Consider the following 19,265-nt stretch of genomic DNA (forward strand, 5'->3'; position numbering starts at 1 on the left):
TTGAATTTTAATCATATTTTAAAATGAAATTAAGAGTTTATTTTTATGAAGGTTTGAATAAAAATGAGTTTTTTGTTGTATATTTTGTCGATGCAATTATTTAAATTAAAAACAACATCAATATTTGATGAAATTGATTTTCCAATGATTTAAGCATTGGTTTGCCAGCGTATAAGGCAAAACAGGAACAGTTTTTATTAACTTTTTGCATTTCAGTAGAATCGAAATAATCATCAAAATAAAAATTATTAAAAATTATTAAGAAATTTTAGAGATACTTAAAAATTTGCTTTAAAAAAAATGTGTTACAGTTATTTTTGTGTTCAAAGGATTACAATCTTCTTTTGATTATATCGCATATGACCATTTGAATAGATTGAAATGTTTTGAGACTATGGTTAGCAGATCGAAACAGAATTACTTCAGAAAATCGGGGCCGATTTTTCAAATTGAAGTTCATTTTGAAAAATATTTAAATCTACATTGTTTTTTATTTTATTTTATGTGATATTCGGAATAACATTATTTCTTTCATTTGGATGGTTCCGGAATAGAGAGACAAAAAAGTAACTTTAACTACAGAAAGCACACATTTACACACACACTATTTATACAATAAAACGTAAATTTTCAAATTTAAAAAAGTATTATAAAAATAATTAATAAAACACACATAAAATTGCAACGAACGGGATAAAACCCATCACTCACAGAGAGAACCGGCGACTTAGCCCGCTCGGCTATCGAACCGTTGAAGAGTGGGAGGGATACACGCCTAAATGAGCTCGACATTTCGATCTAGACGGTTTCCCAAATTAATAGTCTGCATATTTCTGGGTGTAATATTACATAAAAATAAAACATAATTCATTTTACACTCAGGCCTTCTACACGCAGCTGGATTACGATTATTTAGCTGTGAAAAGGTGAACTATTCAGCACTCAAATAAGTGTTCTAAGAAACTTTTCAACACTGTTTTTTTTGTGCGCAGAAAATACAAATTTGGTAATATTCATCAGGGAATGGTGGCAGATTGTGTGTTAAAAAAAGTGTAATTTTACCTCAGAAACTAGTGAAATTTTATAAGTTTCCGATGAATTTTCATATGGTTCAAATTTTTGTAAATTTTTAAGGTAAAATTACTTTAAAAAAGGTAATATTCATCGAATTTAATTTACAGGCATCAAAAATTATTTTTTTTGTGTGATGATTAGTAGGTCACTTCGTGACTACAAAATTACAGGAAAAAGACGTAATTTCAAAATTTGAAATGTTAAAAACATAATTCAGTTAAAAAAACATTTTTTTTATTCTAAATTTATTGAAATTGAATGTGCTTTATACACATATTTCAGGGGAAACTACTTAAAAACGGTTACAGCCTTCTAAAATCAATTTTTTTTTAGTAAAAAAAGTTGAATTTATGAGGCTGAATGTAACCTCTTTTTTAATTTTACCTTAAAAAATGTGTAAAATGCGAACCTGATTAAAATTTACCAGAAATTGATGAAAACTCTCCAGTTTCTGATGTAATATTACACTTTTCTTGACACAAAATCTGTCACCATTCCCTGATGAACATAACCATTGAAAGTTTGCAAAATCAAGTTAAGATATGTTTAATATAAAAATTTCCAGATTTATATAAACTTTTATACTAAGTAGTTAGTGAACTTTATATTCAATCCAAATTATTTTTTTAATCAGTCAAGGATGCCTATTTGGAGTTGGGAGACTAGATTCATGGTGATTTGTCAATAAATAACTTTTTTTATGTTAATTTTTCGAAAGGTGTACAAACTTTTTTTGCAGCTCTTTTGATTTTTGTAATAGTATTTGTTATATAACTTTTAATAGAAATCATCTTTTCATGAGCTTTTTGTAGCAAAATGTGCGGCATGAGTTTCTGAACAAAACGTAGTCTTAGGTTTTTGTCAAAGTTTAAATTAGTTACATGTTTCATCACAAAATAATAATTGTGTCCAAGGGGTGTAAATACTTTATTTACATACTGTATCTACCTTAAAATTTTAAAATAGCAAGAAATAATGATTACCAAAAATATATTTAGTTTTGAAAAAAAAAAACTTGTGTTTTATACTTTGTATAAAACGTTTTCTAAACTTATAGCAAATATTGAATTTCATGATAACAAAAAAAAACAAAAAATGGTTACGTGAATTTTTAAACATTTTGGAAAATTATGACGACAGCATAACTGTATTCGTGTTTTAAGTATTCTGTGATAATTTTGAAAATTAATCTGAAAACCTAACCCTTTTAAAAGTTATGTTATAATTTACTACTTATAATAAATCAAAAATAGAAATTAACTTAATTTCTTCTTATTTTTGTTTCTTGGATCAGCTGAAGCCAATAAAAATTTAAATTTAGGCTTGTTTCTCTGCCCCCCTCATTTTTAAAATTTTCTTTAAAAAACAATTGATTCTTAATTATTAAGAAAACATCATTGTATAATATTTTTCTGTAAACACACTCATGTAGGGCTATTTGAGTATTTTCATAAATGATGAAAAAAGTAAAACTTCAAGAAAAAAAAATAAAAATAATAGATATTTTGAAATCGTTTGACTGTTTGGATTACTACACAGAAAAAATATCAAGGTAATATTACATCTGGGAAGGGGTAATTGTATTTTTGCCTATGAAAATGTATAATTTTACCACTATTCTGGTGTAATATCGCTTTTTCGGTCTAAATTGAGATAAAATTACATCATAAAAGAGGTAATATTCACCCTTCCAAAATGACACCTTCCAAATTTAAACAATTTTTTACGGTGTATAATAATGAATAAATTTCTTCTTGTGACAAAAAAAAATCTTCTAATGATGATTCTTTCTAAATATTTTGCCTCACCCTCTTTGACCTAGACTTGAGCCCGGGGTCTCAAATTTAGAATAAAATTTGTACAAGTCTTACATGAATAAATGAATTTGTTGTGATAACTTTGGAATAACTGGATTTTAAACAAATTGAACAAATCAATAAGAATTTTTAGTACGTAACTATTATTTTTTGGATAAAAGAAACATTTGATATGTAGATACTTCGGTTGTGTATTTTGTCTCAACAAAATAAAAATTTTCTGAAACATACACTTTTATGAATCGAAATTTTTTTTTGAGGAATAAGTTAAATAAGAAGAATAAAAATGATCATAATTAAATATCTAAATTTGTCGACTTAAAAAATATTAGATTTTTTAAATTTTTAATCTCTCAATAGTTATTTAAATTAGAAATGATTTTTTTCCAGCTGTCTTATAAAAAATATAAATTAAAAAAAATTAAACAATTTTACTAAACAAGACAATATTATCACAAATATGAACTTTTTAAAAGACAGGAATTTAAAAGAGATAAGATTGATTTAAAACATAGTAATTTGAATATTGAGTTGTATTTTATTATGCAACTAGAACAAGTAAAATTCAATAATGAAATAAAAACCTTCAGTCGTTTTTTTACGGCAAAATACATTAAAACATGTCACGGTATTGAGGGAAATATAAGTAAATATAAAATAATAACTGAACTTCTATCCAAACTTCAAAAACTGTTTACATAATCCCATTTCCACAAAAGCAAACCCCAGGCAGAAGCAATAAAACCGGCAACGAAACGTCCTTTTCTGTACAGCAGTGTTCCGTTCCGAAACCGCCTCCGTTTTCCACGTTTTCCACACTGGTAGTTACGGGTGACCAAAAACAAATAAATCAGGCCGCCCAATTCCAGCACAGCAAAAGGGAAGAACACCACGCGGAGCCAAAACCAACCAGCAAAAGCACGGTAGCACATTTCTTTACACCAGCAAACTCGTTCCCAGAGTCAATGAGTGTCTACAAAGTCACACGATTTTTTTTTTCGCAAACTTTTCACAGATTTAGTCCAACAGTCCTGTAGCACAGTTCTTCGCCGCACCGAAATCTCTGATTTTCCTGTCACGCGTTGATGGATTCTCGGGGAGTTCTCGCGGGGTCTTTTCCAAAAATACACCAATTTTCACTAGAAAATCGTTTCTCGCTTTTATGGCTTTTCTTCATGTTGGTTCACTCGAAAATAAACTATTTCTCTGCCGTCGTCAACATGCAGCATAACAGTCACACCACACAGTTCTTTGCACATTGCACACTGCACTTCGGGGAGGAAAATCTAGCCCACTGCTGGGTGGAAAACGGTACTGCACACGTACCAACCACCAACACAAGCGCAAAAGTGCTCTGAAATCAGTGTCTGACTGTCTGTCTGTGCGCCGAGTCTTGTGCTGTTCTTTTGGGCCACACGCGAGCGAAACCAACGGAAAAACTGTACTTTACAGAGAGAAGTTGCACACACAAACACACACACACACACGGAGGGAAAAACTAACCGAAGACGAAAACGGAAAAACTGCGAAGAAAAGTGCTGGCTGGCTGCTGCTGCTGCTTCTTCTGCTGCCGGCTGGTACAACACTGCGACCGCGACTCGACACGCGAAAGGAGAAAAAAACAAATGAAAACGGGAAAATCTCCACCGAAGAGGAAAAAAAAGGAGCTAGGAAAATTGACTTTGAATCTCTCAACAACACACAGTCAGAGTGGCTCAACAACAACACACACGGTACGAGGCTGGAAAACGAACTAAACCATGGCTTATGCGCCGGGGGCATTTTATACTCCCAGGGCCGTGGTGGCATGCCAGAACAACACAGAGAAGAGACCCCACCGACGACGACGACGAGGCTCTCGCAGCATAAAAAGCATAGAAACGGTGGCTGCTCCCCCAGTGGGAGAGAGGAAAAGTTGAGCGGCTCCAAAATCGAAGAGAGAGAGAGAGAGAGAGAGAGAGAGAGCGAGAGAAAAGTGGTAAACAATTCGAAGAGAGAGGAAAAGGAAAATTGCTGCTTGCAGGGGCATGGAAAACATATGTTTGGAGTTATATTTTTTATGCTAAGGGGAGAGAGCGAACTAAATCAAGAGAGAGAAATTTTTAAAGAGATTTTCAAGTGAGTGACTTGGCTTGAGATTGGGCGAAGAATGTTTTGGTTTGACACGTATCGTGAGTGCAGCTGGATTAACAGTTTGCACAGGTGCTTGCGAAAATATCTTTGCGTGCAAAGATAAAAAAAAGTTGTGTTTGAGTAAGGTAGGGCTCGAAAAATGATAATTTGACAAACAATATAAAAAGAAGCTTGATCAAAAAAAGGAATTGTACCAATTTAATCACTGCGTGCGCACATGAAAAAAGATAAAAACTAGTTAAAATAATAATCTTTTCCAGAATGACGGTCTACGATTTGTCCTGTTTATTATAAAGAAAAAAAAATCCCAAAATTGGAGTAGTTTCTTGGCAGAATTAATTAGACTCGTGTTTAAGGTAGTCCGAAAATTAAAAAAAATCGTCGATTTTTGCAATGCTTTTTTTGCTCTACGCCATTTTTAACCATTTAGAGTTGTCAAAAACTTTTAAAAACATTTACGACAGCATATCAAAATAAAAAAAAATCAACTTGATAGATGTTTTTTGCCATCTTAAGATTTATTATTCAAACTAACCTTTTAAAAACCGACCTCAAGACGGGTTTCAATCTTAAATAAGACATAAAACCAAGACAGGGCCAAATTTTTTTTTTTCTAAAAGTTTGTATAATGTGAAAAACGTGTTTCGGAGGAATTTAACTTTTTTACACATTACTTACGCGAAATTACTAAAAAACAGGTAATATTCAATCATCCAAATTTTCAACTTGGGTAATTCTCCGCCAACTCACACAGCAGTTGCCCCGACCCCTCTTCGATTTGCGTGAAACTTTGTCCTTAGGGGTAACTTTTGTCCCTGATCACGAATCCGAGGTCCGTTTTTTGATATCTCGTGACAAAGGGGCCATTTTTAACATGAGCATGAGCATGAGCATGAGCATGGTTGACAGCCAATGAGCTGCTACTCCGTTATTGACGGATCAGCTGAAGTTACACAATGAACCAACAGATGAATAGTGGGAGCTAATCATCCTCACTGTACAACCCCTTCCATTTTTTAACATGCGAAAAAAGAGGTGTTTTCAAGAATTTGCAGCCTGAAACGGTGATGAGATAGAAATTTGGTGTCAAAGGAACTTTTATGTAAAATTAGACGCCCGATTGGATGGCGTACCCAGAATTCCGAAAAAAACGTATTTTTCATCAAAAAAAAAAAAAAAAAACACAAAAAAAAGTTTTAAAAACTTTGCCATTTTCCGTTACTTGACTGTAAAATATTTTGTAACATGTCATTTTAACATTCCAAAGCCCAAGGCTCCAAAAAAGTTGGAACGGTAACTTCAACTCAATAGTTCTCGGGCTTAACTCAACCAATCAAGATGATTCTTCTTTCCAGTGATTTGTTAGGATGTCTAGATGATTCTAGAATTTTGCAGAACCCAATTTAATCAAATCTATATTTTTTGCGATCAAAAACATCGTTCGTACTTTTTTTTCGCGTGTAAAAAAAATCGCCAAAAATTCCGCGGTGGCAATCGTTTTGAAAAAAGGTGGAACAAGGGAAATTTAATGTACTTTTCGAATCTAAATTTACCGGAAGGGTCATTTTTTCATTTAAAACCAAAATTTTCATTTTAAAATTTCGTGTTTTTTCAACTTTAATCGGTATGGGAATGGCGAAATAATGAATAAGTACTGTTTGTTACGGGGCAGTTCCTCAGATTTTGGTCATTATTTTTTTTTTGTATTTTTTAATCCTACTGAAACTTTTTTGGTGCCTTCGGTATGTTTTTAGTTGTTTTAGTTTAAGTTTTAAGTTTTAAGTTTTAAGTTTTAAGTTTTAAGTTTTAAGTTTTAAGTTTTAAGTTTTAAGTTTTAAGTTTTAAGTTTTAAGTTTTAAGTTTTAAGTTTTAAGTTTTAAGTTTTAAGTTTTAAGTTTTAAGTTTTAAGTTTTAAGTTTTAAGTTTTAAGTTTTAAGTTTTAAGTTTTAAGTTTTAAGTTTTAAGTTTTAAGTTTTAAGTTTTAAGTTTTAAGTTTTAAGTTTTAAGTTTTAAGTTTTAAGTTTTAAGTTTTAAGTTTTAAGTTTTAAGTTTTAAGTTTTAAGTTTTAAGTTTTAAGTTTTAAGTTTTAATTTTTAAGTTTTAAGTTTTAAGTTTTAAGTTTTAAGTTTTAAGTTTTAAGTTTTAAGTTTGAAGTTTGAAGTTTTAAGTTTTAAGTTTTAAGTTTTAAGTTTTAAGTTTTAAGTTTTAAGTTTTAAGTTTTAAGTTTTAAGTTTTAAGTTTTAAGTTTTAAGTTTTAAGTTTTAAGTTTTAAGTTTTAAGTTTTAAGTTTTAAGTTTTAAGTTTTAAGTTTTAAGTTTTAAGTTTTAAGTTTTAAGTTTTAAGTTTTAAGTTTTAAGTTTTAAGTTTTAAGTTTTAAGTTTTAAGTTTTAAGTTTTAAGTTTTAAGTTTTAAGTTTTAAGTTTTAAGTTTTAAGTTTTAAGTTTTAAGTTTTAAGTTTTAAGTTTTAAGTTTTAAGTTTTAAGTTTTAAGTTTTAAGTTTTAAGTTTTAAGTTTTAAGTTTTAAGTTTTAAGTTTTAAGTTTTTAGTTTTTAGTTTTTAGTTTTTAGTTTTTAGTTTTTAGTTTTTAGTTTTTAGTTTTTAGTTTTTAGTTTTTAGTTTTTAGTTTTTAGTTTTTAGTTTTTAGTTTTTAGTTTTTAGTTTTTAGTTTTTAGTTTTTAGTTTTTAGTTTTTTGTTTTTAGTTTTTAGTTTTTAGTTTTTAGTTTTTAGTTTTTAGTTTTTAGTTTTTAGTTTTTAGTTTTTAGTTTTTAGTTTTAGTTTTTAGTTTTTAGTTTTTAGTTTTTAGTTTTTAGTTTTTAGTTTTTAGTTTTTAGTTTTTAGTTTTTAGTTTTTAGTTTTTAGTTTTTAGTTTTTAGTTTTTAGTTTTTAGTTTTTAGTTTTTAGTTTTTAGTTTTTAGTTTTTAGTTTTTAGTTTTTAGTTTTTAGTTTTTAGTTTTTAGTTTTTAGTTTTTAGTTTTTAGTTTTTAGTTTTTTAGTTTTTTAGTTTTTTAGTTTTTTAGTTTTTTAGTTTTTTAGTTTTTTAGTTTTTTAGTTTTTTAGTTTTTTAGTTTTTTAGTTTTTTAGTTTTTAGTTTTTAGTTTTTAGTTTTTAGTTTTTAGTTTTTAGTTTTTAGTTTTTAGTTTTTAGTTTTTAGTTTTTAGTTTTTAGTTTTTTAGTTTTTAGTTTTTTAGTTTTTAGTTTTTAGTTTTTAGTTTTAGTTTTTAGTTTTTAGTTTTTAGTTTTTAGTTTTTAGTTTTTAGTTTTTAGTTTTTAGTTTTTAGTTTTTAGTTTTTAGTTTTTAGTTTTTAGTTTTTAGTTTTTAGTTTTTAGTTTTTAGTTTTTAGTTTTTTTTTTTAGTTTTTAGTTTTTAGTTTTTAGTTTTTAGTTTTTAGTTTTTAGTTTTTAGTTTTTAGTTTTTAGTTTTTAGTTTTTAGTTTTTAGTTTTTAGTTTTTAGTTTTTAGTTTTTAGTTTTTAGTTTTTAGTTTTTAGTTTTTAGTTTTTAGTTTTTAGTTTTTAGTTTTTAGTTTTTAGTTTTTAGTTTTTAGTTTTTAGTTTTTAGTTTTTAGTTTTTAGTTTTTAGTTTTTAGTTTTTAGTTTTTGAGTAGTGCGGTGCCTGTGTGGACGCTCAGTCCTGTTTTTTTCGTGTTATTTTCCGTCTCTTTTGTGTCGCTGTTCGAGTGCATGGGGTGATTGATCATTATAATTAAATAATAGCATCAGTAGTGCGGTGCCTGTGTGGACGCGCAGTCCTGTTTTTTTTCGTTTTTTTTTTCGTCTCTTTTGTGTCGCTATGTGTATACATGGGGTGAGATTGGATTTCTTCTTCTTCTTTTTTCATTTATTTTTTGTTCGCGCGTTCGTTGGCCGATGAATTTTATTTTTGTTCTCTTTATATAGTTTTCGATAGAAACGATCCGATTTTTGTTTTTTGAGACAAGCAAGTCGTATTGCTGGATTAAGTCCTTTCCATATCATCGAGGATCGGAAGGCACGTCGACGGATATGTTTTAAGGCTTATGATATAAAATAATTTTAATGAATGAAGCCCTTCCTACATCACCGTTGATCGGAAGGCACGCCGACGGAGAATTTCTGGAGAATCGCGGTCGAATTAATACTATATTTAAATCCCTAGATACCTATTCCGCAGCCGGCTGCCTAAGATTTTTAAAATTTCAACCGATAAACAAATTGCTCATGGTCGCATCACCTACCACAGTGAATCCTGACCTCATACCCATCTTACTAACCCCTCAAAACTCATGTGATACTTTGTCGGAGACGCAGTCGATTTGGCGGTCCCATCACTCAAGTATCGGCTAACATTCCCATCCACTTCCCCGTGTCTTACCACTGGTCGTGGCCGGCGTCGGTATTGATCAGCACGATAGGGACCTTTGAAAATTGCGAAGGGGTGATGATTGGTTCCTACTTTTCATCTGTGGTCCACGGAGCAATGTTTGGGGGTCCTGGTCAATAACGAAGTAGCAGCTACGGGTAGACACCAATGCTATGCTATGCTATGCTTTAGTTTTTAGTTTTTAGTTTTTAGTTTTTAGCTTTTAGTTTTTAGTTTTTAGTTTTTAGTTTTTAGTTTTTAGTTTTTAGTTTTTAGTTTTTAGTTTTTAGTTTTTAGTTTTTAGTTTTTAGTTTTTAGTTTTTAGTTTTTAGTTTTTAGTTTTTAGTTTTTAGTTTTTAGTTTTTAGTTTTTAGTTTTTAGTTTTTAGTTTTTAGTTTTTAGTTTTTAGTTTTTAGTTTTTAGTTTTTAGTTTTTAGTTTTTAGTTTTTAGTTTTTAGTTTTTAGTTTTTAGTTTTTAGTTTTTAGTTTTTAGTTTTTAGTTTTTAGTTTTTAGTTTTTAGTTTTTAGTTTTTAGTTTTTAGTTTTTAGTTTTTAGTTTTTAGTTTTTAGTTTTTAGTTTTTAGTTTTTAGTTTTTAGTTTTTTGTTTTTAGTTTTTAGTTTTTAGTTTTTAGTTTTTAGTTTTTAGTTTTTAGTTTTTAGTTTTTAGTTTTTAGTTTTTAGTTTTTAGTTTTTAGTTTTTAGTTTTTAGTTTTTAGTTTTTAGTTTTTAGTTTTTAGTTTTTAGTTTTTAGTTTTTAGTTTTTAGTTTTTAGTTTTTAGTTTTTAGTTTTTAGTTTTTAGTTTTTTGTTTTTAGTTTTTAGTTTTTAGTTTTTAGTTTTTAGTTTTTAGTTTTTAGTTTTTAGTTTTTAGTTTTTAGTTTTTAGTTTTTAGTTTTTAGTTTTTAGTTTTTAGTTTTTAGTTTTTAGTTTTTAGTTTTTAGTTTTTAGTTTTTAGTTTTTAGTTTTTAGTTTTTAGTTTTTAGTTTTTAGTTTTTAGTTTTTAGTTTTTAGTTTTTAGTTTTTAGTTTTTAGTTTTTAGTTTTTAGTTTTTAGTTGGGGTTTATTTTTACAAGAGTTATGAAATTCATTAAATTTACTCTTCTTTTTTTAATGATTCGAAAATATTAAAAATAAGAGGATTTTTTAAGAGAATCATAAAATTCATAGAAATAGCTTTTTTATATTGATACAAAAACAAATAAAAATAATGTATGAAATAAAACAAAACAAACCACAAAACTTCATTCAAATTAACAGTGTACCACTGCATCACAGAGTAACTCACCAGCTTCAAACAAAGTCTCACATAATACGTGCATGCAAATCTCCACTCACCGAGATTGAATGTTTTACGAGCCAACATAAAACTCGAAAACATAAAAATCGAGCAAACTTCGCTCCAACTCCGGGGGATTGGAAAATTTGTGAGAAATAAAAAAAGAGCGCACTCAGGCTCTTTCGAAAAGTCGCGAGAGAAGCTGAGCGAACCAATCTCCCAACGAAAAATAAAGTCAACAAAAGCATGGCACCGACTCTTGGAAAAGCCGAAACGTGCGCTGCTGCTGCTGTCAGGTTCAGTCAGCTGTATTTTATTTTGATTCTTTTTAGTGCTCCTTTCCAAGATCTTGCGGCGTTCTCTTCGGGCTGCCGTTCTTCCAGTGAACCGGACCGCAACCATAAAGTACAACTATTTTGAGAGCTCTTCGAACCCCTCTTCTTCTGATGTTGTGGTGGAGACCGCGTGGCAATTGGTTGATTTTCGATTTTTTGGGATACGACATTTGGAAGCAATTCTATTCGAGGGAGTGGATTCCGATGCAAATATTCAAAGTTCAATGGAATCGAGAAGATCTTCGCGATGACATTTTGAAGGAGCATTCTTGTACTTTATTACAGTAGAACCCTGTCCGCTTGACTTTCGTCAAGATTGTTTCATTTGGTTAGTCTTGATCTAGAGGAGTCTATAAAAATAGTGATCAACTAAGAGATTCCTATTCAAGTAAGTCAAGCTATCGTGGTTTCTCTGTACTCGAGACATTTGAGAACTGCGATCCAGATATCAGCGAGATTCGACACTGCTCTGTCACGTTCTCGGAGACAATACCTGTGCGCCGAGGTCGGTTCCGCTGGCTGCTGTTGTCTGTGCAATCGAGCAGAACAACCAGATTATCAATGGTACCGTCAGTCGTAATACCTGGGTAGGTCCGGCACGCTTTGCCGACGACTTCAAGGTGAATTACTCTGGCCTAGCTTCGTCGTCGGAATGTTCTAAGTCTATTACGCGGGATCAATGATCCGCGGCGTCTTCTTCGCCGCCGCAGAGGCGATTCCAAGTCTTGAGACACCGCTCGAAATCGATGCAGCGGTACCGATGAAGCTGGCTGGTCGTAAACATTTTCTCGCAAAGCCCATAAAACACCTCATGTGGGGCGTGAAGAGAAGAAAATGTGTGTGTTTTATTAATAACCGGTGAAATGCAACTCGATCGATGAGGTGGCGCGCGGCAGTAAACCCACTGCAAGAGTTGGTTTTGGAGGCTAATCGCTATATGGAAAGGAAAAGGGTACCTGCCAACGCGCGGTTGCGCGGATGAAAGTAAGGCCCTCTTTGGGCGAAAGCGAGAAATAGTGGGATCGGAAGACTCATCTTTAGCGCTAATAACTTTTACAAGTTTGAAATAAAAACATGAACTTTTACTGCTCTAATATATCTGGGTGAGGAGTAGAGGTGCTCATGATATCTTGAATCCAAACCACCTAAGTTTTGTGAAATGACTGATTTCCATTAAATCTTCCAGCTCCACAAACTACGCAATTTGACCATCCCTAGCACCACGAACTCCTCAATCAACACAATCATTGCGCGAAATAAGTTTTGCACGCCGACCAATTGCTCGCTCTCTATATGGGACTGACGGACCCGACAGTGGAGAAGCACATATATTAAACGGTAATGTGTTTTTAATTTAGTGGCCTACATCCAGCTCCAGCGGTTTTGCCACCGCCGCCGCCCGCAACCATACGTATTTGAGGAACGATCGACAATGAAAGTCTGTCTCCCGAGCGTTCAAAGCGACTTCCCCAACTTCTTCCGGGGAACGTGGGCGGACGATCACTCGGCATGGGAATGTCGAAATAATGATTCGGTACTGTTTGTTACGGACACGCAGAAAAATATTTTGCAGAATCAGCCTGTACGAGGTTTGATTCAACAAAAATTTTGTTGAATATAATCAATTCCGATTTTGCGTTGAAACAAACCTTGATTTTCTCAATTTCAAATTTTTTTTGTTGTTTTAAAAAAGTTGCTTTGTCAAAAAAAACACCAAAGTATTTTTTTTTTTTTCTAAAAAAGAAATGATTTCATTTCAGCCATTCGCTCGTTTCAATACCAGCGCTTCTTGAGAGGTAGGTTTAGAATTTTATAAATCGTAGAGCTTAACAAAATACTTGAGTTTTTTTTAAAGTGGTTTTGGATTTTTTTTTACTGTAGAAAGATTTTAAAAACAATTTTTATATCTATGTTTGCACTAGAACCCAAGACCTTCGGCATATTGAATCATGCCTTTCCCGTATCGACCACCATAGTTCGTTGACTATGTGGTGGTCATTTTCCACTCAATGGGATGAACTGTTTCAATGAACGAATGAACACGATTTGTTGTTGTTGTAAGCGCGAGAGGTCTATACTCTCGCGAAATAGTACATTCCTCTCGTTTCTTTTCGGAAGGAGTATCCGCTTGGACATTGGTGTTTATTCAACTAAAAATGTTCAACACTTTTTTTCCACATAACCCAAATCACTCGATCATGCCCGGTAGATCGTGAAAATGGTTTCGAATTTCACAGCAAATAAATCCAAAATTTTGATATTTAAATTTTCTCACCTCCGCTCCATGCAACATACAACATTAGCAGCAGCAGTAGCGGCCGCTCGTGCTAACACCATTAGCATTCTAATTGTACCATCACGTTCGATCGTCGCCGTTGCACGAACTTCGCACTCACCCTCCCAAAAGTTCACCCAATAGGTTATATTGGCCTCGAGCTTTCTCGAACGAAACCTCCTCCCCCGTCCGCACCCTTTCTTCCACATCGGGGGAAACGCCCGCCCAAATCCGTACCGGTAAAATGAAGTAATCATGAAGTTATCTGAAAATCTTGTAATAGCCACGCCCCGGCCAACAAACAACAACAACAGCCACTCCGGTAATAGATCCATCCATCCATCTCGCAGCGACCTAGCCCTGCGATGCCGTAACTCCAAGTGACTAATGAACTTCCACACGGCCCGGACTCCAGGTACTCTACTGCATCAACAGCGACGACTCCGTCGGTTCCGATAGTTCCGCCCGGAATGCTCAAAACTAATAAACGTTATTGTATCCAGCTGCCGTGGAACGGTGAAATGACAAACGAATCTTGTAAACGAAAGTGATTTCCAACGCGACGACAGCCCCGCAACATTCACTGGGAAACCTGCACCGGTTGCCGGACTGTCACCGACTCTCGGTTAGGAGGCACAATTGAGACACACACACAAGCCCTAATAAAAATAATGACAAAAATGACAATAGTTTCACTTTCCAAAAAAAAACCTTTGAACCGTCACAAAGCAAAGTTGCGACGTTTCTGGAGTTGGGCTTGTCGCAACTCCAAGTATATCGCGCCGCCCGGAATTGCGCACAGTCATTGTGGCGAGGTTCGCGCCGAAGGTTTTTTGGCCACGGGCTTGCTAAGGACAGAGAAAGGAACCACCCCGCCGCCAATAGGTGGCGCTCTAATGGCCGCACTCTACTCCCAAAGAAGGTTCCACCGCGGTGAAATAGAAAAAAAGGGTTGCCAAATGGAGTCGTCGCTGCACTGCTGAGTTTGACGGCAATAAATCATCCGGATGTCAGGGCATCTGGAGCGGGGCCCGGGTTCCGACCAGGTGACACGTCGGAATTCTAATCCCCGTACGGGCGCTGTTGCATTGTGGCCGGTGAGGCAGTCGTCGGTGCGCGGAAGTAGTTTATGTCTTTCGGACGACAACGGTGAATGATGTCGCGCGCGACGGGTGCCCAATTAAAGGGTCTCTAATTGGGGTTGCGTAAAATCATTATTTTAATTGAATGATTTGATTTTGAGCAGGGAAAGTAACCGTTAGATCGAGATACTGAGGTTCCCTTGAGTTCCGCCTAGTAGCAGACTTCAGTAAACTGGTTGATCTGATTGTTTGTTCATTTTGTATTTTTGTATTTTTGTATTTTTGTATTTTTGTATTTTTGTATTTTTGTATTTTTGTATTTTTGTATTTTTGTATTTTTGTATTTTTGTATTTTTGTATTTTTGTATTTTTGTATTTTTGTATTTTTGTATTTTTGTATTTTTGTATTTTTGTATTTTTGTATTTTTGTATTTTTGTATTTTTGTATTTTTGTATTTTTGTATTTTTGTATTTTTGTATTTTTGTATTTTTGTATTTTTGTATTTTTGTATTTTTGTATTTTTGTATTTTTGTATTTTTGTATTTTTGTATTTTTGTATTTTTGTATTTTTGTATTTTTGTATTTTTGTATTTTTGTATTTTTGTATTTTTGTATTTTTGTATTTTTGTATTTTTGTATTTTGTATTTTTGTATTTTTGTATTTTTGTATTTTTGTATTTTTGTATTTTTGTATTTTTGGTATTTTGGTATTTTGGTATTTTAGTATTTTTGTATTTTTGTATTTTTGTATTTTTGTATTTTTGTATTTTTGTATTTTTGTATTTTTGTATTTTTGTATTTTTGTATTTTTGTATTTTTGTATTTTTGTATTTTTGTATTTTTGTATTTTTGTATTTTTGTATTTTTGTATTTTTGTATTTTTGTATTTTTGTATTTTTGTATTTTTGTATTTTTGTATTTTTGTATTTTTGTATTTTTGTATTTTTGTATTTTTGTATTTTTGTATTTTTGTATTTTTGTATTTTTGTATTTTTGTATTTTTGTATTTTTGTATTTTTGTATTTTTGTATTTTTGTATTTTTGTATTTTTGTATTTTTGTATTTTTGTATTTTTGTATTTTTGTATTTTTGTATTTTTGTATTTTTGTATTTTTGTATTTTTGTATTTTTGTATTTTTGTATTTTTGTATTTTTGTATTTTTGTATTTTTGTATTTTTGTATTTTTGTATTTTTGTATTTTTGTATTTTTGTATTTTTGTATTTTTGTATTTTTGTATTTTTTTGTATTTTTGTATTTTTGTATTTTTGTATTTTTGTATTTTTGTATTTTTGTATTTTTGTATTTTTGTATTTTTGTATTTTTGTATTTTTGTATTTTTGTATTTTTGTATTTTTGTATTTTTGTATTTTTGTATTTTTGTATTTTTGTATTTTTGTATTTTTGTATTTTTGTATTTTTGTATTTTTGTATTTTTGTATTTTTTGTATTTTTGTATTTTTGTATTTTTGTATTTTTGTATTTTTGTATTTTTGTATTTTTGTATTTTTGTATTTTTGTATTTTTGTATTTTTGTATTTTTGTATTTTTGTATTTTTGTATTTTTGTATTTTTGTATTTTTGTATTTTTGTATTTTTGTATTTTTGTATTTTGTATTTTTGTATTTTTGTATTTTTGTATTTTTGTATTTTTGTATTTTTGTATTTTTGTATTTTTGTATTTTTGTATTTTTGTATTTTTGTATTTTTGTATTTTTGTATTTTTGTATTTTTGTATTTTTGTATTTTTGTATTTTTGTATTTTTGTATTTTTGTATTTTTGTATTTTTGTATTTTTGTATTTTTGTATTTTTGTATTTTTGTATTTTTGTATTTTTGTATTTTTGTATTTTTGTATTTTTGTATTTTTGTATTTTTGTATTTTTGTATTTTTGTATTTTTGTATTTTTGTATTTTTGTATTTTTGTATTTTGTATTTTGTATTTTTGTATTTTTGTATTTTTGTATTTTTGTATTTTTGTATTTTTGTATTTTTGTATTTTTGTATTTTTTGTATTTTTGTATTTTTGTATTTTTGTATTTTTTGTATTTTTGTATTTTTGTATTTTTGTATTTTTGTATTTTTGTATTTTTGTATTTTTGTATTTTTGTATTTTTGTATTTTTGTATTTTTGTATTTTTGTATTTTTGTATTTTTGTATTTTTGTATTTTTGTATTTTTGTATTTTTGTATTTTTGTATTTTTGTATTTTTGTATTTTTGTATTTTTGTATTTTTGTATTTTTGTATTTTTGTATTTTTGTATTTTTGTATTTTTGTATTTTTGTATTTTTGTATTTTTGTATTTTTGTATTTTTGTATTTTTGTATTTTTGTATTTTTGTATTTTTGTATTTTTGTATTTTTGTATTTTTGTATTTTTGTATTTTTGTATTTTTGTATTTTTGTATTTTTGTATTTTTGTATTTTTGTATTTTTGTATTTTTGTATTTTTGTATTTTTGTATTTTTGTATTTTTGTATTTTTGTATTTTTGTATTTTTGTATTTTTGTATTTTTGTATTTTTGTATTTTTGTATTTTTGTATTTTTGTATTTTTGTATTTTTGTATTTTTGTATTTTTGTATTTTTGTATTTTTGTATTTTTGTATTTTTGTATTTTTGTATTTTTGTATTTTTGTATTTTTGTATTTTTGTATTTTTGTATTTTTGTATTTTTGTATTTTTGTATTTTTGTATTTTTGTATTTTTGTATTTTTGTATTTTTGTATTTTTGTATTTTTGTATTTTTGTATTTTTGTATTTTTGTATTTTTGTATTTTTGTATTTTTGTATTTTTGTATTTTTGTATTTTTGTATTTTTGTATTTTATGTAAATTAAGAAATATAAGATAAAAAGTACAAAATGACAAAAATTACTAAAAGACAAAAAATGACAAAATATACAAAATACAAAAATACAAAAATACAAAAATACAAAAATACAAAAATACAAAAATACAAAAATACAAAAATACAAAAATACAAAAATACAAAAATACAAAAATACAAAAATACAAAAAATACAAAAATACAAAAATACAAAAATACAAAAATACAAAAATACAAAAATACAAAAATACAAAAATACAAAAATACAAAAATACAAAAATACAAAAATACAAAAATACAAAAATACAAAAATACAAAAATACAAAAATACAAAAATACAAAAATACAAAAATACAAAAATACAAAAATACAAAAATACAAAAATACAAAAAATACAAAAATACAAAAATACAAAAAATACAAAAATACAAAAATACAAAAATACAAAAATACAAAAATACAAAAAATACAAAAATACAAAAATACAAAAATACAAAAATACAAAAATACAAAAATACAAAAATACAAAAATACAAAAATACAAAAATACAAAAATACAAAAATACAAAAATACAAAAATACAAAAATACAAAAATACAAAAATACAAAAATACAAAAATACAAAAATACAAAAATACAAAAAAATACAAAAATACAAAAATACAAAAATACAAAAATACAAAAAATACAAAAATACAAAAATACAAAAATACAAAAATACAAAAATACAAAAATACAAAAATACAAAAATACAAAAATACAAAAATACAAAAATACAAAAATACAAAAATACAAAAATACAAAAATACAAAAATACAAAAATACAAAAAATACAAAAATACAAAAATACAAAAATACAAAAAATACAAAAATACAAAAATACAAAAATACAAAAATACAAAAATACAAAAATACAAAAATACAAAAATACAAAAATACAAAAATACAAAAATACAAAAATACAAAAATACAAAAATACAAAAAATACAAAAATACAAAAATACAAAAATACAAAAATACAAAAATACAAAAATACAAAAATACAAAAATACAAAAATACAAAAAATACAAAAATACAAAAATACAAAAATAAAAAAATACAAAAATACAAAAATACAAAAATACAAAAATACAAAAATACAAAAATACAAAAATACAAAAATACAAAATACAAAAATACAAAAATACAAAAATACAAAAATACAAAAATACAAAAATACAAAAATACAAAAATACAAAAATACAAAAATACAAAAATACAAAAATACAAAAATACAAAAATACAAAAATACAAAAAATACAAAAATACAAAAATACAAAAATACAAAAATACAAAAATACAAAAATACAAAAATACAAAAATACAAAAAATACAAAAATACAAAAATACAAAAATACAAAAATACAAAAATACAAAAATACAAAAATACAAAAAATACAAAAATACAAAAATACAAAAAATACAAAAATACAAAAATACAAAAAATACAAAAATACAAAAATACAAAAATACAAAAATACAAAAATACAAAAATACAAAAATACAAAAATACAAAAATACAAAAATACAAAAATACAAAAATACAAAAATACAAAAATACAAAAATACAAAAAATACAAAAATACAAAAATACAAAAATACAAAAATACAAAAATACAAAAATACAAAAATACAAAAATACAAAAATACAAAAATACAAAAATACAAAAATACAAAAATACAAAAATACAAAAATACAAAAAATACAAAAATACAAAAATACAAAAATACAAAAATACAAAAATACAAAAATACAAAAAATACAAAAATACAAAAATACAAAAATACAAAAATACAAAAATACAAAAATACAAAAATACAAAAATACAAAAATACAAAAATACAAAAATACAAAAAATACAAAAATACAAAAATACAAAAATACAAAAATACAAAAATACAAAAATACAAAAATACAAAAATACAAAAATACAAAAATACAAAAATACAAAAATACAAAAATACAAAAAATACAAAAATACAAAAATACAAAAATACAAAAATACAAAAAATACAAAAATACAAAAATACAAAAATACAAAAATACAAAAATACAAAAATACAA

At 28.0% G+C, this 19,265-nt stretch overlaps 1 protein-coding gene across 8 annotated transcripts in view; it reads right to left on the reverse strand.

Annotated features, from left to right (window-relative positions):
- The window catches only part of LOC120416960 (microtubule-associated protein Jupiter), a 267,822-nt gene that overhangs the window by 82,654 nt on the left and 165,903 nt on the right, over positions 1–19,265 (reverse strand). For 2 of the 8 annotated variants that reach the window (XM_052709816.1, XM_039578871.2), the window contains exon 1: positions 4,395–4,646. The exons of 1 other annotated variant lie outside the window; for it this stretch is intronic. The gene's annotated coding sequence lies outside the window, so the exon portion shown is untranslated. Of the gene's footprint in view, positions 1–4,021; positions 4,148–4,394; positions 4,649–19,265 lie in introns of those variants that run through there. 5 more of the 8 variants (XM_039578877.2, XM_039578874.2, XM_039578875.2 and 2 more) reach the window with 5 other exon arrangements.

The sequence above is a fragment of the Culex pipiens genome, chromosome 3 (genome assembly GCF_016801865.2).
Source record: "Culex pipiens pallens isolate TS chromosome 3, TS_CPP_V2, whole genome shotgun sequence".
NCBI lineage: Eukaryota > Metazoa > Arthropoda > Insecta > Diptera > Culicidae > Culex > Culex pipiens.